The sequence below is a fragment of the Herpailurus yagouaroundi genome, unplaced genomic scaffold (genome assembly GCF_014898765.1).
Source record: "Herpailurus yagouaroundi ecotype Mexico unplaced genomic scaffold, PumYag 188, whole genome shotgun sequence".
Lineage (NCBI taxonomy): Eukaryota > Metazoa > Chordata > Mammalia > Carnivora > Felidae > Herpailurus > Herpailurus yagouaroundi.
The window spans coordinates 33,615,588-33,642,673 of NW_024412419.1; the positions used below are offsets into that span (position 1 = coordinate 33,615,588).

At 39.2% G+C, this 27,086-nt stretch overlaps 1 protein-coding gene across 3 annotated transcripts in view; it reads right to left on the bottom strand.

Annotated features, from left to right (window-relative positions):
• SLC8A1 (solute carrier family 8 member A1) overlaps window positions 1–27,086 on the bottom strand; it is a 387,431-nt gene that overhangs the window by 353,494 nt on the left and 6,851 nt on the right. The window contains exon 1 of one of the 3 annotated variants that reach the window (XM_040496606.1): window positions 1,608–1,628. The exons of the other annotated variants lie outside the window; for them this stretch is intronic. The gene's annotated coding sequence lies outside the window, so the exon portion shown is untranslated. Of the gene's footprint in view, window positions 1–1,607; window positions 1,629–27,086 lie in introns of those variants that run through there. 3 annotated transcript variants of the gene reach the window in all.

Below are 27,086 nucleotides of genomic sequence, written 5' to 3' on the forward strand. Positions count from 1 at the left end.
TTGAACTCATAAACCCCGAAATCATGACGTGAGCTGAAATCAGATGCTCAACCGACTGAGCCACCCAGGCACCCTGATATATTTAGCCCTAACGGATTATCTTTTCTATAATTACTAGTCATAATCTGCAGTCTTTGTTTTCTTCTTTGGGGCATATGTTTAATGTGCATAATGAAGCCTTATCTCATGGCTACTAGATAGAGTACCAGAAAGGGAGATTTACTTTTGGACAAAAATATATATGATTTCTCAGAAAAGGATACTGTCTCAATGGTAAGATTATATATACCCTTCAATTTATTTATTTATTTTTTTAAGTTTATTTACTTATTTGGCGGGGGGCGAGGGAGGGCGGGCAGAAAGAGAGAAGGAGAAAAAGAATCCTAGGCAGGCTCTGTGCACTCAGCATGGAGCCAGATGCAGGGCTTGAACTCACTAACTGTGAGATTGTGACCTGAGCTGAAAGCAAGAGTCGTATGCTTAACCAACCAAGCCACCCAGGCGCCCCAAATGTATCTTTCAATTTCTAATTACTTTGAAATCATACCTCCTAAAGCTTTGATGTCAACTTCTTTTTTCCTCCACCGTGCCTTCTAATATTTTGATATTGTTTTCAGTAATGAGTATAATGGTAGCTGACATTTCTATATTGACTATAATAGTAGCTAAAATTTATTAAATGTACTTAGCACTGCTCTGAACACTTTATAAGTATGAAGTTACTTAATCTTCTTACCAGCCCTTCGACATAGTCGTTGATAGTATCTATGCTTTAAAGTTAAAGAAACTGAGGTACAGAGGCGGGGAGTAAATTCAGGCAGTTTGGTTCAGGAGAATCGTGCTCGTGACCACAGTGTTAGAGCTTAAATGGATTCACATTTGGATTCATGTTTGCAAAGCTTTAGTTATTTGTATGTGCAAATAAGTTGAAACAATAGTCTAAGAGTATACTAAAATCCTTTGTGGAAAGAGGAAGACATAATGAATGCAAAAAAAAAAAAAAATCATGACTTTCTTGGAGTCCTAAGAAATGTATGTAACTAAAATAATCAAGCTATTTAACTATGTCTTCATCATCTTAAACTTAGTTATAAAATAATTACTTAGGGATCTATCTGTTGAAAGCTTAGTGTCTTAGATAGGCAGTTTTTGAAATTTGTGGGCCCAATTATACTCTTAAAAATCAGTGAGGGCCTAACAGAGCTTTTGCTTTTGTGGTTATATCTCTGGCTATTTATTAGAAATTAAATTTATTAGAAATTAAAACTAAGAACGTATTCGATATGAAGTTACTCATTCAACAAAAATAATAATATGTCCACTACACGTTAACATAAGTGATAAATTTTTACCAAGATAACCACATTTTCTATAACAAAAATATTCCGCAGTGAGAATGGTCTTGCTTTCCAGATCTGCAAATATTGCTAACATTTGGCTTAAGAGAAGGCAGCCGGATTTGCATATCTGATTTTCCATTTAATCGGATTTGTCGCAATATCACGCACTATGTAACTTCTGGAAAACTCCAGTGTACGCTTGTGAAAAGATGAAAAAGAAAATGGCAAATTACACCCTCATATTATTATGAAGAAAAGAGCGTTCACCCGAAAGAATTTCCAACACGTTCAGCAGCACCCGCATCACACTTTGAGAACTGCTGTCTTGCAATGACTGACTAGGAGAAACACAAAATAAACCTTAGGACTTCCCATAGATACTTACATAAACTAGATTCTCCTACTTTCGGTTCTATTGAAAAAAAAAAAAACCAAAAACAGCAACAAAAAAACAACCACATAGCTTTCTATGATGTTTCTGAAGTTTTAAGGAGTTCAGAGGAATTTTGCTCCCCTCAGCAATTTTCTATTCAAAATGTAGTTAACGACCTTAACATATTGCCAGACTTGTTTTATCTCTAAAGGGCTTTTGTTTCCTTTGAAAGCATGGAACTAAATAAGTAATGAGGAATTAAAAGCAATTTTTACAAGTCAGTTAAAGCATTTTGAGGACAATTGTGGACTGTTTTGATTTTGCTACGCAAGTGTCAGATTCTCCTAAGAACTATGATCTTTTCCTATTGGCATCCTCTTCATATCATCCAATTTGCAACAACCTATTTTCCTTTGTTTTCCTCTAAAGGGACCCTATACAGTCTCTGGGTCCAAGGCCTAAAGCAGAGTGTTGTCTCAGTTTCCCAGGGCCACCACAGGCTATTGTCCAGACTCCTTTGCCTCGATACCTGCTGGAGTTCATGCATTCATTTAGGGCTAAAAAGATCAAATCTTACCCTTCTGAGGTTTGCCTTAGACTGAAAATAGACAAAGATATAATCTAATGTTAGATAATAATAAGCCCTAGAAAAAACGTAATCATGTCATGGGGATAAAGAGTGACAAACAAGGGATTTAGGTAAAGGAGGCAGAGAAGGCCTCCCTCAGCAGGTAACATTGGCCTAGACATCTGAATTAAGTAAGGGAAAAATCTATTTCTGGGGCAAGGGCAGTCGTGGTAGAGGTCCTAGAAAATGCTAATTCCCTCATGCCAAGAAGCTTGGGTTCTTTGCATTCGAGGAAAGAGCAGGAGCCAGTGTGGCTGGAGCAAAGAGAACAAATGATAGGAATATAGGAAAGGAGATGAAGACCGAGAGAGGTTGTAACAACTTATTCTAAGAGTGCTGGAAACTAATGGAAGGTAGGAAGTAGAGGACTGTCACGTTTGAAGAGAATCGCTCCACTGTGGGGAACTGCCTCAGGGGCATGATGGAAGCAGGAAGGCCTGCCTGGGGAGAGTTGCCAGTGGCTTTCACTAGGATGTTAGCAGCGGGAAAAGAGGGAGCCAATCTGAGATCTAGCTGGACGGTAGAAACAACAGAATTCGTTGATGGATCAAAAATGGGATATATGAAAAAGTAAGAAAACAAGGCTAAGTGGATTTTTCTGTTGAGCTGCTGGGTGAATGTAGTTTGCTCTTTACTCTCCTAGGGAATGTAGGGGTGAGAAATGAAAAGTTTGGTTTTGAATGTATTAAGTTTGAGATGCCTAGTAGAGCTCTAAGAAGGGACGTTGACGTCTCGGTTGAGAATGTGAGTCTGAAACACAGGGCTGTGGCCTGACATAAAAATTGGAGCATTGGTGACATGTGCATCGTTGCTAAAATCCACTTAAAAAGTTGGGAGCACGCTGGAGCCTGGTACTTCCGGTATTAGCTTTGTCCTGATGATATGACTATATCAAGAAGACTAGAGTACCTTGTGAGAAATGTTCATTTCTTTTCTCTCCAAAAAAAAAAAAAAAAAAAGAAAAGAAAAGAAAAAGCTAATTGCAATGGAGAACATGCACTATTCTCTTGATTTCTGAGCATCTAGGAATAGCGATCACGCATTTCAGATTTTCTAACATAATTACCTCTCCATAGTCTGTCCTTCACTCCGTTTACATCACCAAACTTAATGCCTACTGCGGATTAAGTACTCATTAAATTTTTGAAGATGTGAGGGAACCATTAAATCAATGAATAAAAAGTTAACCGTCTATTTTCTCTGATATTTTGGTCTGGAAAATATGGTTATGATTAATGTACAGGTACATCTTACTTATAGCAAGTGTAATATTGCAATGACAGTGTGACGCATTATTTGCAGCATTCAGTGTTTAAAAACATATAATACTATCCTCTGAAAACAGGAATAGAAAGCTTGTGAAATACATACGTAAATTTCTTGGGCAACATAATCTTTTAAAATTTATGTAGTGATTTTAAAGTTTACTTATTTATGTTAAGAGAGAGACAGCGCAAGTGGGGGAGGGGCAGAGAGAGAGAGGATGAGAAGGAATGCCAAACAGACTCTGAGCTGTCAGCACAGAGCCTGATGCGGGGTTCGAACCCATGAACTGTGAGATCATGACCTGAGCCGAAATCAAGACTCTGAGGCATAACCGACTGAGCCACCCAGGTGCCCTTAAAATTTATTTTAGTAGGCTGAACTACCATGGAGTCTGAAGAAAACGTCAGGTTTCTTTTATCTTAACAGACAGAGGACCTTACCATGTAGTCCTAGATTGGGGAGCTAAGGTTTTGTAGCTCCCTATTCCTGGAACGCTCTGAATGCCTGCGAATAAATCAGTTCAGTCCTCTGTGCTTCAGGCTGTTATCTGTAAAATAATCAGCCTGCTCCTGTCTCCCTACCCCCTCCCTATTTCTTTGTCTCACGTTATTAAAAAGAGGTAATTTCTTGGGGGACCTGGGTGGCTCAGTCAGTTAAGCATCTGACTTCTGCTCAGGTCATGATCTCACAGCTTGTGAGTTCAAGCCCCGCATCAGGCTCTGTGCCGACAGCTCAGAGCCTGGAGCCTGCTTCGGATTCTGTGTCTCCCTCTCTCTCTGCCCCTCCCCAGCTTGTGCATGCACGTGCTCTCTCTCTCTCTGTCTCTCAAAAGTAAATAAACTTAAAAAAAAGAGGTAATTTCTTGCCACTTAAACAATATTTTAGAAATGATTGCTCAACTTTACAGTCACTACCCAAATGAAAAAGACTTTTGACCTTTTGCTGAAGGAAGAAAAGGGGGTCAGTTGGCATGGAAGTTTTCTTCCTTTGGCTGAAGATGAACTTAACTGCATTTTTTTTTTTCTGCTCTGTACACTTAAGCCGCATGAGTAATTTATCCTTGTGTTGAACTGCTGAGTTTCAGTAGGTGTGTGTGTGTGTGTGTGTCCGTGCATACGTGCCTGTGCATGTGCATGTTTGTGTATAGGAGACTTGGTTGACGTAGGAACTAAATACAAAGACACTGGTTGATAAACTTTCAAGAGGCCTAGAGTAGGCTCAGTAAATGTTCATTTCTGAATTAGAGTAGCTTGATGTGGCACAACGAATTTCCAGAATAGTTGTGACTCAGTACTTTTCAGGAGCTATCCGGACTGCAGCTTGGAAAAAAGTCAGAGATGATCACAATGTGTTAACATCTTTTCAGAAAAAAAAAAAAAAAAAAAAAGCTCTATTAATACATAGCATTATTATTATTCCAGCCTGCCTCCTTCGGCCACACATTTCGGCATCAAATTGTAAAAATCCAGTGATACAATTCTGGAGGGTTGTTTCACTCTCTCTCTTTTGCCTATTCATTAATATTGTTTGAGAAGTAATTTCTTTTTTCTGCCTTTTTACATTCAGCTGTATCTTGGTTGGGGGTGATAGAAGTCCTTTTCTTTCTCAGTTTTTCTGCTCTCCACACATACATTCTCTCTCTCCTTCACACACACACACACACACGCACACACACACACACACAATTACCGATTTTCTGAAAAACAAAGCAAGTCACTTGTTTAAGGCTGTCTTACTTGTCATAGGGAGGACAGTTATTTGAGCCATAATCAGCATAGTACTGCGCTGAAACAGGCAGGTGTCTTTCAGTCCCTGTTTACATATTGCTGAGGCCGACTCAACTCAGTGTGACCTTTACAGAGCTAAACTATCCCAACAAATTGCAATCGGCCGTCATGTTTGTATTTATAAATTCAAACAGTGAAAAAATTATTTAAAGCAACGTGTGTTAGAGAATCAAATGTACTGTCCATTTAAAAACCCATGATTTCATTTGAGTAATAAAAAGTCACGTGCTTAGTTTTTTTCATTATACATATACATTTGCATTATACATATATACATGATACATTTTTCCTGTACATACAGAGTGCGGGTTTCTCTCCCTTTTAAAAGATCAGTTTCTGATGGGTTCCAAAGGATCTCAGTGATAGCAAGATTTCAATATAATTTTACTCTTTGATGGATTTTTCTGGGGAATTTCACGTCCATTTCACGGGATATTGCATTTCATTATTGATCAACTAATTTTAAATTTCAGGAAAACTTGCAAGTCCATCAATTCAGCACTAATTCAGAATGTGCAATCATTTAGACATTGATTGTTACTGAATCAACATTTAAAATATCTGACTAAATTTCTGAGGTCCTTTTGGGGGAGATTCAATTCTAAATCAGTATTTTAAGAAAATAAATGATTAAAGGATATCAGAATTTATATATTTTTGTATGTAATTTTAACTTACAAATTTAAAATTGATTTTTTGCGTCAATTTTTTTCGTTGTTTACAGCATATAGTCACAATGAATTCTTGTTCCACTAAAACCTGAAACCCAAATTTTTGATATACTATTTATCTTTTAATCAGGATTTTTCTCAGGCTTAGGAAAATCATAAGTGTTCTTTAGATTCATAGAAATCTTTCTCTTGGTCACCTGGCTGGATACCACTTTTTCCCTCAAGTTTTCCTGATATAGAGATTATAGTGATAAATACTTCTTACATTCCATAGATGAGGAAACAGAAATTTCTCATCTTGGTTAGAAAGAGAAAACACACCAGGAGAAATAAACAGAGTTTTCGTGTTCCTATCTCTTAAAACACTACCTTCATTTATTTTTTTAAAATTTCTGTAATGTTTATTTATTTTTGTGTGTGAGAGAGAGAGAGTTAGCAAGGGAGGGGCAGAGAGAAAGGGGGCACAGGATCTGAAGCAGGCTCCAGGGTCCAAGCTGTCAGCACAGACCCCGACGTGGGGCTCGAATTCATGAACTGTGAGATCATGACCCAAGCCCAAGTCGGATGCTTACTTGACTGAGCCACCCAGGTGCCTCTCGCTTCATTTCTAATTGAGAAAGATCACTAAAATATGAGTGATAAATGTTTCCATCTTAGCTTGGATTATAAGGTGCTTTGACATCTTAAGGCTTCTGGACTTGCGGAAAACATTTTAAAAGTTGTGAATATGGGAGAAAAATGCAAGGCTATTTAACATCACTTGCATTGTTTACCTCTTCATAGTGGTCCATTTAATAGCTGTGTGACTGCTTATCCTTAGTCCCCACCCATGGGCTGCTCATTAATGTACCCGGGCAATTTCTTCCTGACGCCACATCTATTGATACAACTATGAAAATTGAGGGTCAATGATAAGGTTTCCGTAGTGACTCAATTTTACCGAGGAATGGGAGAAAAATGGGACAAGGAAAGGTCATATGATAACAAAAAAATCCCTCATGAAACACTGAAAGAGGAAACCAAAAGTTTCTCTCTTCCCCAAATGCAGTGCTTTTGGTTGCCAAAGGTTTGTTGCCCTAATGATGCTTTGATGAAGGAGGTTGAGTGTATTAGTTGAATCCCAACCAACAGTTCTTGTTGGGGTGCAAGGTGCTCATTTCCAAGCTGTGCTGAACACATTGGCCACTCTAGAATACCTCCCTTCTCTCTGTCCATATCTCATGAGGAATGAATGAACTCAATGACATGGTACGAGAGGAAGACCATGAAATTGTGCAGCATTTGCAAACGGTACTCACTGTCTAATCTTACATCTTGAAGAGATTCACCAGTGTCTATAACTGCATTGATTTGGTGCTTCAGCACAAATATCTAGTCACATAAAAGATCACAGCCACAACCTTTTCATTATAGAGATATCCTTTAATGTGGGAGGGGGAGAGAGGAGTGTGTTCTTTGCCGTTAGATACAAGGGCAATTTATTGGTTCTGAGGTATATTGTATCGTAGCATTTTTTTTTTAATTTTTTTTCAACGTTTATTTATTTTTGGGACAGAGAGAGACAGAGCATGAACGGGGGAGGGGCAGAGAGAGAGGGAGACACAGAATCGGAAACAGGCTCCAGGCTCTGAGCCATCAGCCCAGAGCCTGACGCGGGGCTCGAACTCACGGACCGCGAGATTGTGACCTGGCTGAAGTCAGACGCTTAACCGACTGCGCCACCCAGGCGCCCCTGTATCGTAGCATCTTAAGGTTTAGGCTGTGAATGTCACCGCACATACAAATGAATGCTATATTTACTTGTAAGTGCCATGGTGTTGGGAGAACAAAACAGGCTTTGGATTCAGTCATACCTGGGGTTGAATCCCTGCAACATGTGAGCTATGTGCTTTTATGCAAGATTATTTCATCTGCTTGGGTTTTAGTTTTCTCCCTCAAAGAGGAACATGGCACCTTTCTTGCAGGATTGCTCTAAACATTCAACAACATCCCATTTGGAGAACATGTAACAGTGTGTCTGAGAAAGAGTAACATTAGCTCTTAGATCCCTCTTCTCTCCCCAGAAGAGAATATAGCTTGATTTGGGTTAAGAGAATCTCCTATCGTAGAGAATCATACCACCATAATCTTCACCACCCGGTTTATGAGTAGGGGAAGAAAATGAAATATTTTATTTATTCTTGAAAATAAACCAAAGAAGAACAAATTGTTCACAAGTCTTAACGCTTTTAGACAAGTTGTGTTTACGTGCTGAAAAGTGGGATCTCAGCTTTTCATATCTCCACCCCTTTCTGTCTGTCTCAAAATCCCAAGTATGCCTTGCCTTGGGCAAATCCTGAACGAGGAGGACAAATTTCTGATTCTTCCACAGAACCTTCTGATTCTTCTTTTGATTGGTGCTTTCTGAATCAGGATTATGCAGTTTAAAGTTAGAATTTCAGAGTTGGAAGAGCTATTACAACAGTGTCTTAAAGCTTCAGGCACATGAAAATCACCTGAGAAGCTTGAGCAAAATGGAGACTTGCAGCGCCTATCCCAAAAGATTCTCATTTGGGAGGTATAAGCTCCCCGTTCCTGCATTTTTTTAGATTATTTGAAAGTTGTTATGTATGTTCGTTTACATACAGTGTCATGTTAGTTTCAGATGTACAATTGAGTACAACTGAGTACGATTCAGCACTTTCACACATCACCCAGTGCTCATCACCACAAGTGCACGCCTTAATCCCCATCACCTATTTAACCACAGCCCACCCACCTCCCCTCTGGTAAACAAATATCCCAAGTATCTCTGATTCAGTTGGCGACACACCCACGTAGACCATCTCCGGCCTTAGGGCTGCCTAATTCAAGGTTCTAACTAGTGCAGGCATCTTAGAGCTTCTGATTCAGCTGAGCTGCCAGGGGAGGCTTTGGATTTTGTGTGAACCGAAGCTTACACAGTTTGGAGTCTGTGTTAAGAAAAGAAACAAACACGGGCACCTGGGTGGCGCAGTCGGTTGAGCGTCCGACTTCAGCCAGGTCATGATCTCGTGGTCCGTGAGTTCGAGCCCCGCGTCGGGCTCTGGGCTGATGGCTCAGAGCCTGGAGCCTGTTTCCGATTCTGTGTCTCCCTCTCTCTCTGCCCCTCCCCCGTTCATGCTCTGTCTCTCTCTGTCCCAAAAAGAAATAAAAAACGTTGAAAAAAAAAAAAGAAAAGAAACAAACAAGTTACTTTTGTAAATGTTACCAAAGCATAGGATCATGTGAACATGTTACCAGGTCTTCTCCCTGGGCCTGGGAAGGGACCCATGGATATGAGGGTCCCCGTACATAAACTTCCAAACTTCACAGTACGTTCATTTCTGAGTCCCACCATGGCAATCCATCCTTCTTATTGTCCCTATTTTACACAACGAAGAAACTGAGGAATGTAACTTGCTACGGCCAAAGAGCTAGTAAGTGGCAGAGCTCGGATTTGAATCCAGGGCCTGTCTCCAGAGCCTTTGTTCTTTTTACCATGACAACATAATCTCTCTTACAGATAGTTCCTGTTTTCTGAAAACCATACAGAGACGATACTTCGTCTTATTTCTGTTACAGGACCCACAGTTACACTCTTAGTAGACGAAATAAAGGGCTGATGACAACAAATAAATAGATAAAATGATTAGTCGAGTAGTTTTGCATTGTTGATTACTATGGAGTTACTCTCCTTATGTATTTTTATATTTTAAAATCTAAATTTAAAACACACAATCACTCAGAATATGTATTGAGGCATACCTGATAAGTAGTTGATGAAGGCTCTGGGGGATTAAAAGTAAAAGAAGGTACATCTATCACCCTGGAAATTTATAATCTAATGAGCCAAGGGTGTTCATAGAGTGGGTGGTATATCCCAAGGGTGAGATAACCCTGAACTTTACAAACAGCATGAGCAAGTATGTGGAAGGCTTCCACATTTAGAGAGGAGAGAAAGCATAATCCTAACCTCCACAAAAGAATAGCTACATTAAACCAAAACAAAACAAAATTAAAAAAAAAAAAACAAACAACGAAAAAGACAGCTAATTGTTTAGTCCAATATTCTGTTAGCAACACGCCCCTCCCTTTTAGCTGCTTAGAATAAAGATGACTTTGCCGTGAACAGCGGGCACATGACTAAGTTCTGCCTGATGAGATCGAAACAGAAGTGTTATGTGAGAACTTCCAGAAAACCTTCTTAAAAGACAGCTGACTGCTCCCTTTGTTCCTTTCTCTTCCCCTTTCTCCCTTCTGCTGGCTCCAGTGTGGATTTATGGCTGGAATTTGAGCAGCCACTGTGGTCCATGAGGCAGTGTACTAAAGTTTGCAAAGCGTCAGGATACGTAGGAGTCATAGTGACCATGAAGCTGCTCTATCAGGCTTGAACTGTTTATTTCCAGATTATGTTCACCAGAGAGAAAGAGACCACTATTTATTTAAGAAATGTTTATTTGGGGTTTCTGTCATTTACAGCTGAATTTAATCCTAACTTATAAAAACGTGTACCATGAATGCTAACCCCAACTGTCATTGTGTTAAGAAGATTTTAATTGTATAAAGTAGGTATAACTAACACTCTACAACTATACTTTAAATAGAAAAAACCAAATGCATCACTATTATGCACCCAAATAAAATAAACACTTACAAACTCTCACTCTGGGAGAAAATATGATCATTTCAATCATTCCATGTTAGTCAAATTAGCATTAAATCTTTTTCTTTGGTAGTGTGTTCAGATGATGTGCATACATAGCTTCTTCCAAATTAGGTCCCTGTAGTGGATATTTATTGTATTAAAGGTAGTTAATAAAATTAATTCTACCAATGCTAGAATTTCTGGCAAAAAAAAAAAAAAAAGAGAGAGTATATTTTATATATAGTACCTTTCTGGTGATGCTCAAAAAATATGATGCAGAAGATTCCGTATATGATCTGAGCATATCAGGCATTCAGTGTTTGTTGAATGAATAATTTGATAAATAAATACTGTTCTACAAATAGCACCATTGGTGGCTATGATGCTAATGAAAGCATCTGAGATATACAGGAAGTTGGTGGAAAGTGAAACAAATCATTTTCATGGGATAAGAGGAAACGTGTAGATGGTAGGAGCAGATGTTTGATCATTGGAGCAGGATCAATGCAATGCTTGGAGAACCAATAGTACTTATGCGAAATCAGCCATATTGTAAAATAATCACTTTTAGAGGGATTAATAATTAATTAAACTAACAAAGCGTGATATTTCAGAAAACAGAAAATCGATTTCTTCCAAATTAATTAATTCAAGGATCAGAGAAAGAATCAATTGTTCAATAATGATTTGTTGAAATCCTGTTAAGTGATCAACACTGGGAGATGACATATACTCTAAATGTGCCTCAATGCTATGTCTATTACTTGTAATGTTAATGCTAGTAATTCACAGTCAAACATGTTCTGTATTTTCCCCAATTGACGGCATTTTTTGTTTGTCTCATAGATATCATAGTTATAGAGGTGGAAGAGATCTTGAAGAGTGTTTCACTAATATTTAGGCCAAATTTTGCTAAATGCAATTTTTTACCTGCAAGGCATTTTTTTTTTTTTTTTAAATCATAAACAGGCTTGATATAATCTTTTTAAAAAGTAGGCTAGGGGCACCTGGGTGGCTCAGTCGTTGATGTGTCTGACTTCAGCTCAGGTCATGATCTCATGATCTGTGAGTTCAAGCCCAGCTTCAGGCTCTGTGCTGGCAGCTCAGAGCCTGGAGCCTGCTTCGGCTTCTGTGTCTCCTTCTCTCTCTGTCCCTCCCCCATTCACATTCTATTTATCTCTTTCTCTCTCTCTCTCTCAAAAATAAATAAACATTAAAAGGGGGGGGCACCTGGGTGGCTCAGTCGGTTTGAGCGTCCAACTTGGCTCGGGTCATGATCTTGTGGTCCGTGAGTTCAAGCCCTGCATCGGGCTCTGTGCTTACAGCTCAGAGCCTGGAGCCTGCTTCAGATTCTGTGTCTCCCTCTCTCTCTGTCCCTCTCCCACTTGCACTCTGTCTCTCTCTCTCAAAAATAAATAAATGTCAAAAAATTTAAAAGTAAATTAGTAGGCTATCCATGATAATGATGTATAAATAGCATGACTATGTTACATATATTTAATGTGGCTTCCCATAGTACTATATGCTTTTCTGTTGTCTATGCATTTTCATGTTGTTTGTATAGAACTGCTACATCCATTCTATAAGCACTTTAAAGTTTGGTTGCTATTTTTTCATCACTCAGCTCACTAGGGAATATGGTATTTCCTTAAGAAAACTTTCCCTGGTTACCCAGACCAGATCAGATCCCCTGCTATGCACCCTATACTTCTAGAAATACACTTACCATAAGTGTAATGAGTTAAAAATGTAATTTGTGTTTAATATCTAGCTCTTCAATTGCAATATAAGAGCAAAGAATGTTCACTCCAGTGTTCCCAGCATAGTACCTTGCACAAAGTATGGGCACCCAGCATAATGCCTGGCCCATACAAAGTGCCCAATAAATGATTGCATGCCTGAATGAACACAACGGGTAGTCATTGAGAACCTACTTTGTGCTTCCCACAACTGTGCAAATTATTTAATAGCAGGAGTTTGATTTGGGGCCCTTTTTCTTGGCCAACCTACTACTTTGCTTCATCTGAGATTGCTGATTTCATACTCAGGCCCCTTAAGAATAGTTCTCCTTTGTTCCTTCAATTAGTATCTGTTTTCACATGCTATGTGTGAAGCTGAACTTATCTTTGGAATCTTCCACTTACTGATAATTTGCTAATTGTATAATTTTTAATGACTTGAATTGTGGGGCTCCTTGGTTGGCTCAGTTGGTTAAGCATCCGACTTTGGCTCAGGTCATGATCTCACGGTTCATGGGTTCGAGCCCTGTGCCCGTATCTGTGTTGACAGCTGGGAGACTGGAGCCTGCTTGGGATTCTGTGTCTCCCTCTCTCTCTGCCCCTCCCCCACGCTTGCTCTGTCTCCCATTCTCTCAATAATGAAATAAACATTGAAAAACAATAATAAATAGATAAAGTATTTCAATTGCAAAGTGCCCTTAAAGACTATACAGTCCAAAATATTTTGTAATAAAATATTTCCTTCACTTAACATAGCTGAAAATTAGTTGTCTGGCACTCTTCGAACACTTTTAATCACCCTCAGGAAACACACTTCTTTGCAAGGAAGCACAACCCCTTGTTGTACCTCTCAAATCATTGAAAACTTCTTTATGTTGTTTGGAGCTCTTCCATGCTATAAAATCTCCAGGGGGTGCTGTTGTTATACTCTAAACAAAACCCTTAACTTTTGGATGTTGGGCCTCTCCATATGGGAAGATAGCTCTTATGTCTTCTCAAATAAATGTAAACACCATGTCTCCTCCACCTGTGTGCCACTCAAGTTTTTCCCAGATGTTTTGCCTTTCTCATTTATATTTCATTCACATATTTATATTTTAACTCTTCAAAAATGAGTATTTTTGGGACAATGGGATTTTGCCTTAGGTAAGGATTCCTTCCTAAGGATCACAGGATTCAACAGTAACTCACTGGCAGTTTGTCCTACGATCACAGGGCATGATATAAGGACTTGTTTTGTAAGGTAAACTGTGCCCAATGCCACAGGAAAATGAATAGTCCAATCACTGGCAGAGGCACAGTTATATTTTATCAATTCATTTCTGCTCACAAATGTCAATGATAACGAACCCATCAACCATTGCTTTGGACTGATCTACGTATCTTCTCTACTTTGACAGGCTGATGATACGAAGGAATGAAATTGTTTATGCTACAGAATTTTAAAGAAATGATCAACAAATTTATTCAAACAATGTCTGCCATAAAAATACATTCATGTTGTAAGAGAAATAATATAGACTGCAAAAGAGAGTATTGATATCCTCTGCTTCATTCTGAGTATCAAATACAATGGCATTTATTTCAGCATGCCTCAGTCTGGATGCTTAATTCTGTTCTTAGACAATAAGATCTATTCCTCTTTCTAACAATTCTCATACTCCATAGTGGGTATTATGTGAGCCATTCTGATGTTTTAAAATTTTTGAAAATTGTAACACTTTTGCAAAACACAGGATATAGCATATCCAGAAGGAAAAGTTAGAAGGAATACGTAGAAATGGGAAAATATGTCCCAGAACACCATAGGAGTGAGGTTTCCTATTGGTATCGTCCTAATTTATTGTCTACAATATTGTTACATAAATATTTTTTGAAAAGATGGTATAAATAAACCAAGCATTGTTGAAATATACACTTCATTTTTTTCCAATTATTCAATCTACAATATGCATTATATGTAGGAAACATGCCAGCCTATCAAGCTGCCAGAGGTTTAAAACACATCCTGTCAGGCTTCGTTGAGGAGGTTGCATTAGAAATGAAATATGTAAGATGTAGAAAGCCACACTGTTAGACACGGATTTACCACTACTCAGATTTTCTCCTTAATATTTAGTAATTGTCAACAATTTAGATCCACAATGTACATTTTCCCCAAGTATCCTAGAAATTACTTTAGTTATAGAAGATGGCTGATTGGGGAGGACATTTCACCTTTCTCTCTTTTTTAGTTCTCCAATTGACGTTAAGTCTAATTTGGATTTTCCTTCCAAAACTAATGTCTCAGATCTCCTAATGACCTTTTATTTTGCTTGAATACAGCAGCATGGAAGTCTTTACTATTCTGGAAGTTTTGGCAAAGATAATTGGATATATTGACACAGTACAGGGAGGGGAAAAAGCGTCTTCCAACTCACTACTCCAAACGACAACAGCAGTTCAACTGAGATACTTCCTTTAAAATAAGCAAAATTGCCATCTCCCCCTCCTTTGGTGTTTACTCTGACTCCAAGGAGAGAGGAACAGGAATGAAAGGAGCCCGTTGCGGTGCCTGCTGACTCAGACTGGTTTTCCCACCGATGCTAAAAAGGCAGAGCAGGCTACATAATTGAGAAAGCTTAATGGTTGGCCATGGCTTTGACACAGACACTTGGGCTTAAGCACTTTTTCATGCCCCGGTAAGTAAATTGTTAATGGACAGATAACACCATCTTAATCTCCGACACTACTTCATGGAAAAACCATACACCCAGTCCCAGGGAAGGAGAATTTTAAAATAATAGTACACGAGGTTAAAAAGTTTAAAGCCAGTGGACGGCCTATCTGGCTTTGGGTTTAGCATTAACCTTCAGATAGGAATGAGTATTTGCGTAAGTTTACCCTTTTAGAGGCATGAGCTATTAAAGGGTGGATAGGCAGAAAACTAAAGGTCTTTGTGCATGTGTGAAATATCGCAAGCATCACAAGATTAGATGAAATGCCAGACTAGCCTTTGCTGTCACCACAAGGGGGACACCTTCTGTGTGCAGAAATAAATAGACTGAAAGAAAGTGAAGGCTTTTTTGTCCATATTCCTCCTCTCTCACTCCCCCAAGTTCACTGAGAAAGCTGGTGAAAGACTATAAATGCCTGGGAACTTCCATGAGATAGACTTTAGGAGATTCGGGTCCATTAATATGCTCTTAGGGTTGACTGTTGCCATCTCATTTCATAGATGTGCAGGCAAATTCTCTTGAAACGCGATTCCTAAACTGCTTACTCTCCAGTTTTTTGTTCCTTCTGTGTGTGTTTTTTGTTTTGCCTTTTTTTTTTTTTTTTTGATCCTGCCCAGCACGTGGAAAGAATAAGCATGTTCCCTTTTAGTTGTCAAAAGGGAAGTCTCGGATGACAGTGTACTTTTCAACAAAACCAACTGCTTTTCTTTTTAAGTAATGTGACCAAAGAGGGTGGGGGGAGGCAAAGAAATCCAAACCTTTCGCATGGTTTACTCACGCATTAATCTCCTTATTCATAGTTTGTTTTCCTCCTAACCAAAAGGTGACTCGACTTCACAGGAATTCTCTCCTTGTGCCATTTTACTATTAAGCATCATTTTATTTCTTTTTTTTTTTTCAACGTTTATTTATTTTTGGGACAGAGAGAGACAGAGCATGAACGGGGGAGGGGCAGAGAGAGAGGGAGACACAGAATCGGAAACAGGCTCCAGGCTCCGAGCCATCAGCCCAGAGCCTGACGCGGGGCTCGAACTCACGGACCGCGAGATCATGACTTGGCTGAAGTCGGACGCTTAACCGACTGCGCCACCCAGGCGCCCCAGCATCATTTTATTTCTTTACTTAACTGAGACTTTACAGGACTGTGCTCACGTCTTAGCATTATTAAGACCTTCAAGAGGAGCTACTCATTGTAATATTTCAGGGAGAACAGAGAGGGGATACACAGTGTTCTCTGACTGAGCCTTCCAACTGCCCTGAGGTAGATTGCAATGGTGTGTGAGACTATGGCCCTGTGACAGCAAAAAGAATGGTAGGCTTAGACGTGGAAGACCTGTGCCAAAATCCCACAAGATAGCCTTAATTGTGGAAATAATAATGCTCTAGTGATAACAACTCTTGTTGATTGAGTGCTGACTCTGTGCCAGGCATAACACCGAGTGCCTAACAAACATCTCATGAAGGTGTTGCATCAACCCAGGGACATTATCAGGATCCCTGTTTTACAGATAGGACAGTGAGGCTAAGGTGACACATTGCTGGTCATTTATAGCAGAAACAGAATTCAAAATCAGGTCTCCCTGCTCAGCTTCACCATCTGTAAAACCAAGGTATAATTTCCCTCATACTTTGCTGTGCTTAAATGGGAGGGCCTGGGCCTTGCACATCAAAAAGAAATACACACACACACACACAAACACACACACACATATATATATATATATATATATACAGCATAGCATTTGTGTTAAGGACCACGTGACATATGGACTTGATGAAGAACTGAAAATGGACTCCTCATAAGGTGGGGTACAAGGCAGAGGAAAGTAGGAAGAACTTTCCTTCCCAGGGTCATCGTTCTATGCCGTGTCACCAACCTAAAAGTCTCTTCTTGTTTTTCTGACGTTCAGCATTCCTCCCAGGAGATGCCAGAGAAGCTTTTATTTTTTATTTTTTTTTTTTACTCTGGTGGTAAGGGGACTGTGGCATATTGCTGGAAAGGGAAGTGGGCTGGAGACTCAGTTTTACTCTGGGTTTAGAACATTTCAGTTGGAGAGAGAGGGCAGAAGGCTGGAGGGCCAAAGAGCAGGCAGACTTTGTCCTTTCCCTTGAGACAGATGCAGCATTTAACTCTCAGGCTCCCGCTCTGACAAGAGCCATTAAATGGCGTCCTCACAACCTTCCTCTCTGCGGTTGGTCTCTGAGCAGGAAAAGAATCAGGTCCGTTGGCGGAACTCTCCCATAGGAACAATCTCAAAACTTTAGCCAATCAAACAGTTTTCTAAGTCCCCAAGGAGCCAATACAGCGTCGCCTTATTAAAAAGCCAGTCCTCAGATTTTTATAGCCCAAGGTGAAATGAGGGAACTCACTCGCCTTCACACGGTGATACACTTCTCACAAAATTTATTTGTTATAGTTAAATACACGTAACATAAAACTTACTATCTTAACCATTTTCAAGTGCATAGTTCCATGGTATTCAAGATATTCATTTTACTGTGTAACCAGCACTGCCACCTATCTCCAGAATTTATTTTGCAACAGCACAGGTGAAGCTGGAGAACACTATACTAAGTGAAACAAGCAAGACGTAGAATGACAAACACTATATGATCTCCCTTACATGTGGAGTAAAAAACAGCCAAACGCAACACAACACAACACAAAACTCCAAAACCCGAACTCTTAGCAAAAGACATCAGACCTGTGACCCTGAGGCAGAGGGTGGGGGTAGGGGGGAACAGGAGGAAGGTGGTCAAAGGGTACAAACTTCCAGCTAAGAGACGAGTAAGTCCCGGGGATGTAACGTATGACGTGGTGACTACAGCTGACACTGCTGTCTGGTATATAGGAGAATTGTTAAGAGAGTCAAATCCTGAGAATTCTCATCACAAGGAGAATTTTTTTCTTCTGTGTTCTTTCTTTCTTTTCACTGTATCGGTATGAGATGATGGATGTTACCTGAACCTACTGTGCTAATCATTTCACAATGTATGTAATTCAAGCCATCACGGTTCACATCTTAATTTTTTTTTTTTTAACGTTTATTTATTTTTGAGACGGAGAGAGACAGAGCATGAACAGGGGAGGGGCAGAGAGAGAGGGAGACACAGAATCTGAAACGGGCTCCAGGCTCTGAGCCGTCAGCACAGAGCCCGACACGGGGCTCGAACCCACGGACCGTGAGATCACGACCTGAGCCGAAGTCGGACGCTTAACCGACTGAGCCACCCAGGCGCCCCACGGTTCACATCTTAAATTGACACAGTGATGTATGCCAATTGTTTCTCAATAAAACTGGGAGAGAAGAGCTGGATTCATAGTAATATAGAGTATAAAGGCAGTTACCAGAAACTGGGGAGAGAAGGAAGGGGGGTGTTTAAAAAAGGGATAAAAAGAAAGAAAGAAAGAAAGAAAGAAAGAAAGAAAGGTGGTTGCCAGGGGTGCAGGAAGGGAGGAGTGATGATACACTTCTAACATTTTACATGGTGCTGTTAAATCTGTGTTAAAAACAAACACACACAAAAATATTTTTCCCTTACCTACCGAGACACATTCATGAGAACTTTGATGGCATTAAGTACGTACAAGTTGTTGTTGTTGTTTCCACCAAGAAACTGGTGAAAGTGTGTGGATATTTTACTTCCACCAGGGAAAAATATGCATCATTTAAATATCACCAATCACTTGGAAGGGGCAACCATGTATTTATGAGGGCAGAGGCAATGTGCCTGCCTTTAAAACACGTGGCTTATGGGAAAACATGGAGAGATGGGTTTTTGTTAGTGTTTTAACCTTTGAGGATTGATGTGGATTCTAAACAGAAACTTCAGTATTTCGGAAGGCAATAAGCACAAAATAGTTTTGTTGTGAAGTTTTCAGATCTTCATTCCTTTCATATCCTCTAACTGTTTTTTCTGAAGCTTCCGCTCACATATGGAATGCATAATGTTAGGCTTCTTCTTATAAATATGAATATATTAATTCATTCAAGACTGATTAGAACGTCCCAGATACCTAGCATCTCAGTAAGTGTTGAGGACGCAAAGATGAGTATCTTCTAGGTACTTAATGAATCTTCATTATGGAAAGTTTTAAGTACACACTGAAGGTGCAAAGTTGAAGGTAATGCGGTAATATTTTGAGTTGATTTGTGGGGAGCAAGATGGAGTCAATTCACAATTGCCTACTCCAATAGCCAGGGATGTCCAAGGATAAAACTCAAAATGTAAGATGTCCGATGTCAATCTGACAAAGATATTGAACACAGGGTATCAATAACATCAGTGAAAAAGAAGCAAAAAGTATAACACATGGTAAAGCTTTCTGATGGCTGACATCTAGTTGGAACAAATGGGCAAAGATGCTAATCATGTTATAGAGAAACATGTGTTATACTAGACACAGAAAAAGATATCTACAAGTCAGTAACACTGAAGAATTGGTAACCAATGTTTTCTCCAATCTGGATTTAAAAACCGTGCCATTTGGGGCACCTGGGTGGCTCAGTCGGTTGGGCGTCCCACTTTGGCCCACGTCATGATCTCACGGTTGATGGGTTCGAGCCCCGCATCGGGCTGTATGCTGACAGCTTAGAGTCTGGAGCCTGCCTTGAATTCTGTGTCTCCCTCTCTCTGCCCCTTCCCTACTCACGCTCTGTCTCTCAAAAATAAATAAACATTGAAAAAACATTTTTTAAAGAAAAACAAAAATAAAGAAAAAGAAAAAAAAAAAAGAAAACCCTGCCATTCACTAGACTTCTACTATAGTTATACTTCTTCATATAAGAATGTGAACATGACAAGCCTGATGTTAAAATACAGAATTTCTATTTTGAAGTTTTAAGGCCAAAAGACAAACCAACACCAAAGAGATTCTTTCCAGATAAAAAAGGATATTTCATAACATTATCTGTGTTTCTCCTGTGAATACAGTTTGACAGTTGTGAGGGACCTTTGGTAAACGTCCAAGTCAGGCTCTTATTTTATGATCAGAGAAGCTTAGATCCAGAAAATGAAAATAAATTTACTGAGATCACAGAACTGGGGCATTGGAAAACCAGGCCTAGACCCCAGTTCTCCCTCCATCATAATCCAGCAATCTTTCCCATATTATTTATGCCAACGGACAATCAATCGGTAGTTATGTTCTATCTTTGTGATGGAGTTTCCTCTTCTTCATTTTCTCTGTCCCAAGTTGGTTAATACACTTGATACTTATTCCCTTTTTGCAGCTCTGAGAAACTTCAGGTCAGACCTGATCCACCCAAAAGTGTGTGCCTTCTCCCCTCTGCAGGCCTCTGCAATCACTACAATCAAATAGTTGAATCATTTGGCCCAAATTCGAATAACGGGCCTGACAGGTCTGGCTGTCCCACTGCCTTTTGGTGACTCATCCATTTAACTTGTAATTTCTTTCAGGTACCTGGACATTTTTTGTCCTCAATCCAACAGCTTTTCTGAAACACATTTTTACTGCAAATGCTAAAAATAAGCTCCAGCTTCCAAAGAGGAAGCACAAGTGTGAGAAATTGGTTTTGAGACTAAATAAATTATAATCATGTAAAACCAAATGGGACCTAGAGATTATTTAGTTCCACCTTTCCTTTGGCTGATGTTCAGAAGAGTTCATGTCATTCATTCCTGAGTGTAATTCGTGTCAGCCATTAGCGGAACTGGGATCCAGAAGTAAGTGCTTCTGTCTGTCTGGTGATCTTAGTTGTATTTTCGGAGGAAAATATTGGGAGGGGGGAGGAAAGCAAATTCTTTGTCATGTGTCATGTTTTTAAGACTTCTCACCTATTATTTCATTTGCTCACACCCCCTCAAATGCAGTGTAATCATTATTATTATCATTCATTTACAAATGACACCTGAAGCTACAATTGAAATGAGAAGTCACAGCACTGGGAGATGAATTTTGATGCTGGATATATCAACTTTGCACTTTGTTTACTTTGAACAGAAACACTATGATAAATAAAGTTGAAAAGTTATGTATCATCTGATACACAGTTTTATGATTGTTCACAGACATGATTTCTTCTGTGTTCACGATAACAAAACCTGCCATTTTGAATGATGATTCTCCAGATCATAAGATATGGTAGAAAGAGCATAGATTTTAGTGTCAGGTAGATGTACATTCAAATTCGAGCTTGTCCCGCTTCCAGTGTAGTAGCTCAACAAATGGTAGTCATAATCCTTTTTATTATTATCCTATGTCTGAAAGTAAGCCATCTTCCCTTTGGCCGGGTGGGGGGGGGGGGGGTGGTTCGTTTCGATCGTTTGTTTTGTCTTTTCAATTCCATATAAATGAAATCATATGGTATTTGTCTTCCACTGTCTGATTTGTTTCACTAAACATAATATCCTCATGGACTATCCATGTTGTTGCAAGTGACAAACCACCTTTTGAGGAACAACATATCCTATATTAAATGTGCAGGACAAAAGAGAAGCGTCCAAGTCAGGACATGCTCTTAAAGCATCTTTTTATTTCTTTTCCATTTATGCCTTAATTGTCATCAGATGACAAGGACCGGGGCAATTTATGTAAAAATGAAAAGCCATACCAAGAACGAAGGCTGGGTTTGGGAGCAAATCACGGATGTATCAGTTAGTGAGCAAAAAACCAACATGTACATATGAAAGCCTTCCTACATTTCTCCATTGTCGCACACACTTTTAACCATGAACTTTACAGCAAGAAGGCATGCCAGTGGTTATGAAGTCCAAACTTCTCCATCCCACAGAGAAAACAGGTCTGGAAAAGATTAGTGACTTGCTAACTATTTACTTTGTGACAGAATGGGATCGTGAAGACAGGATTTAGGATTTTCAGTGTATAGTTTTGCTCCTAGTCTCCAAGCATCGAAATTCATGCCTGTTTAATGATTTACCTCCTCCTGTGGTAGAGTTAGTATTTTTCAAAGAGGACTGTCAGTAATTACTCAGTTGTTAGATGCCAGAAATTATTTGGTTCTCGAGTGGTATCATTTTATCCTTTAAAAAAAAAAAATAAAGCAGACCCATTCAGTGGCTACATTCAGGTACCTACACCTTACTCATTATCATTTTTTCCTCACTGGCAAGAAATACTTTGGCTCTAATAAATGGAACAATACAAAACTGAAGTCAAGTTTTAGATGCTATCTAAGTTTTTAGATGTTATCTAAGTGAGATATCCACATTGGCCTAAATAAACAGATTATTTGACGAGGTATCCTTGGCCTATCTAATTGTGTACATTGGTAAACTGAGTTAAGTTTCCAGATCCAAATGGAGGCACTACTCAAATGGTATCTGGTGTCGTCAGATTAAAATCCATTTCTAAAAGTATTACCCAAAAGGATTCCAGAACTATCTAAAGATAGAAAATACCACTGTATGGCAAGTACTTCAAACAGTTGGATCAAGATCTGGATAATGTTGCTAAAAATGCTAATGGAAGCTTCTCACTATCACCATGTGTTATTTTTGCCCTCATAACCAGATAAATCTGTGCTTGATTTTTAAAAAGTTATTCTCAGAATATTTCTGGTATTGGAATATAAAATCATGAAAGAGAATATTCATCTAAAAAAGAAAGATTTCAATTACCCTCTCTTCTGTGTAAGTTCTCTCATTTTGAAGCTGAGATAGCTTCTGAGGTTGGTGAGTCTGGAGAGCCTCAGAATAAATAGACCACAGTTTGAAGTTAATCAACCACCAAAAGCCACACATCCTTCAACATGTGAATCAGTAGTGTTCCAAGAATCTGTTTATCAGTTAGTCAGGTGGACCTTAGGATGTAAAGAGCCAGTCGGATTCTTAGAATTAACAGTTTGGAGGTAAATGAGGAAGGACAGGCCTCCTGCTTGGGCATGTGGAAGACAAAAGACACATGATTCCTTAGCGAACATTTTCTTCTAGTTCTCCATCCAATGAGAATTATTCATTTCATTATTCACTAAGCATTTGTCGACTACACCCACTGTATGTTAGACACTGTGCCAAGCCTTTCACATACAAAGATGAATAAGATAAGTACATGCCCCCAAGTTGCTTAGAGTCTAATGAGGAGGCCGAAAAACACATTGACAATACTAAGTGTGATCATGGAGATCTATGCAGGGTGCGGTGGGAGCACAATGGAAGAAAAAGGATCAGAATAGGATAATGGGGGTGGGGCATTACAGAGAGAAGTGTTCTTGTTTTGAGTCTTAAAGCAAGGGCAGGGTTTGTTAAGTGAAAAGAGAAACAAACACTGAAGAAAGAAGGTAATGAACATGTAAGAAAATGGAGAACAGAGCCACTTTTGACTGTTTCAGTGAATCATGAATAGTTTGGTAAAGCTGGGACAAGGAAAGTTTATTGGGTGATAGAGAAGAGCAAGCTTAGAGATATAGGCAGGTCTACGATTTCAAGAGTCCTTGGTACTAACCTAATAAATTTGGATTTTATCCTGGAAGTTATAGGGATTCATTGAAAGGTTTTACATATAAGTATGCCTGATTGAAATTGTGTTTTAGCAAGATCATTTTGGCAACTAAGTGGAGCATAGTGGGAGTGGCCAGGCTGGAGGAAGGGCATCTCATATCATGTTACTGAAATAACTCATGTAATAGCTATAAAAGGCAGTGGTGATAGATATAAGAGACATTCAAGAGATAGGAACTATAGAATTTAAGGGCTTATTTGTTGCAGTAGGGAGACAGTCAGTCAAGGAAAGGAGTCTAAGCTGAGTTTTTGGTTTAAGGTTAATCAAAGAGTTAGATAAACCAGAAAGATCAGTCAGGTGGATAGTAAAAATGATGAGTTTAATTCTGAAAATATAAAGCATGAGTCAAGGGATCTGCAGACATGGATTGAATAGACAGTTGGATGTATGGATAGGAAGGTGGACAGTAGGCATTAGTAATGAGAAACTAGAGTCAAAGGTAAAAGTGATGGTAAGATAGCACCTTGTTGTTCCAAATTTGTTCGTATGCTTTGTTTAAGTAAATTACATACCAATGTATGAAAATTTTTAAAAGATAACCTTGAACCAATCAGTAGTCTGAGGAATTCTGGAGATTGGAAGAGGGGCCATAAAATTGCTAATAAGCAGGAATTTGATAGGGATAGGTCTCAAGGTCCTGTGCATGGAGCCCTTAAAATTACCTGCAACACACTTGTTGGCAGAGTTGTAGCTTTCAATCCCCTAAACACAGCAACTAAATAAATTAAAAATGGGAAGAGGGGAGCCTGGGTGGCTCAATCAGCTGAGTGTCAGACTCCTGATTTTGGCTCAGGTCGTGATCTCACAGTGGTGAGAGCAAGCCCCGAATCAGGTTTCGCATTGGGTATGGAGCCTGCTTGAGATTTTTCTCCCTCTCCCTCTGCCCCTCCCCGGGGCATTCTCTCTCTCTCTCTCTCTCTCTCTCTCTCTCTCTCTCTCTCTCTCTCAAAAAAAAAAAAAAAAAATAGAAAGAATCTAGTGCACATTCAAAGAAGAGCTTTAGGCATTATACTGAGGTGGAATTCACACACATGTCATAAGAGGACCCACTGAAGAAACTGGAGCCATAGAGAAAGTTTGAGGGAAATGTAACTGCTCTTCTTCAGAAACTTCAAGGGATGTCAGTCAGAATAGGAATTGTGTTTTGTAAGATTATAAGGACTAGAAGTAGCATTAGTAGATACAAGTAGTTATCTTTCTTTATTAGTATCTGCTATGTACTTGCCCATAGTGAGTGGATAATAAGATCGACTCTGAAGCCAGATTTGTCCAGGTCTACTATTATTAGCTGTGTGACCTTGGGAAGATTTCATTAGTCCCTCCCTGTCTCATTTTCCTCATCAGAAAACGAGGATGACAGTAGGATCCAGCTCATGAGCTTATTGTCAGGATTTCATGAGTTAATGCATGTAAACACACTGAGAAAAGTGCTTGGCACATAGAAATTGCTTTATGTGTTAGCTACCATTGTTATTAGTAGCTATAGAAATATAAAGGGCATTTGCCCTCCACCCCCATGGAAATGCTAAGTAGAAAAAGAGATTTAGAGAGGTACTCTTTAAGCAACTTTTTAAAATTTATGAATTATTTGTAAGGCAGTGTCTGCAAGTTAAAAATAACTCCACACACTTGCTTACTTTAGAAAACTGACATTTTAAAATAATGTTGCCAATTGTCATAAATCTCCTCCAGTTCTAGGTGCTTTGATTAGCAAGTACTCTCTTTTGACATGCATGCAGTTGTTGGAAGGACATGGAATCAATCTATGCTCTTCATTTTTGAAAATTGATCTGTAATTGAACCAGAGACACATGGAGGCAAAGAACTTTCAAGAGATCACCCAGTAAAACACCCAATAAGATAGGGAAAACACTCAGGAAGAGAAGTGTTCCTTCAAGTCCTTCACTGGATGTATGGACATTTGTCACCTTTGAGTTTGTTCTTCATCATGCCCTTTGGGAGCTGTCTCTTGACCACCTAGCAGCAATTTCAATTTTGTGGCCCCATCGCCTACAGCATACAGGTGGACCTGACCGAATCTTAGTAATAAGAATGTATTATCCACGGGAGCTCTAGTAGTTTCGGCTTTCCTCGTGTCATAGTAGCATCCCCACTGGGACTCTGTGCTGAGAAATTTTCCTCTGTAGAGACTGCTGGTCTGAGGGGTCCTGGGCCCTCTGGCCTATGGTTCCAGCCAGGACAAGGTGTGGTCTCAGTTTCTTCGTGTTGCTAAGACTTTATCTTTGGTGAGTGACTTCCCATTTATTTTGAGAAAAACACTTAAGCCTTGGGCCTTTTGGTTAGGCAAATTGTAAAGATGTGTCTAATATCCTATTTTAAAATAAAAAGGTTTAAGAGGCACCTGAGTGGCTCAGTGGGTTAAACATCTGACTCTTGATTTCAGCTCAGGTCACTATCTCACAGTTTGTGAGTTCAAACCCCACACAGGGCTCTGCACTGACAGCACAGAGGCTGCTTGGGATTCTCTCTCTCCTTATGTCTCTGCCCCTCCCCTGCTAATCATGCTCACGTTCTCTCTCTCTCACTCTCTAAATAAATAAATAAGCTAAAATAAAATAAAATAAAATAAAATAAAATAAAATAAAATAAAATAAAATAAAATAGTTTAAAACAGTGAGAGAGAGAGAGAGAGAGAGAGAGAGAGAGAGAATCTTTAATCCCCCTGTGGATGCAGTGAGTGGCACAGATTTTGATGATACAACCAGGGCATCAAAGTATCAAAGGAAATTTTTCTATCTTCCCACTCTTTACCCTAAACCAAGCTCTTTTAGTTTTAGTTTTAGTCTTTACCCTAAACCAAGCTCTTTACCATGAAGCAGCAAAGATGGCCTTCATGACCTTTACACATTATCCTAATACAGTCATATAGATTATTGAAGGGAAAAAATGAGCTTTGGGACATATATTCTCTATATTATTTATTTTGTCTGTGTTCCAAAGACAGCATGGGCCTAAATTTTGGCTTTGAGACCCAGGGATTGAACTTAAGCTAAGTATATAGTATTACTTAAATGTAGTTTCTTACTCGTGAAACGTTTGGGGTCTGGTTTTTAGTGTATGGTGTTTTTGTTTTTGTTTGTCAACACTCTGAGTTGCTCAGGAAGTCATGTGATTTAATTTAATGGGTTATTATGGCTGTCTGTTGTTCATATGGTTGTTGACTGTTGTTAGTTTAAAAAATGTAAACTATTAGGGCGTATAGATTTATGGGGCCTGCAGAGGCCCCATTTTTTGTCTCTAATCTTATTTGCTCTCCCTTTCCCCTACCTGCATCACAGTAGAAATTTATCTTTTAAGGCAAAAGAATATTTAAATTAATAGTTGCAAAATCATCTCCAGGGAAACAATAAGAAATGATCTTGCCTATGTGATAGAATAAAAATAGAGTGGTAGAACGTGGATTTGACCTCTATTCCT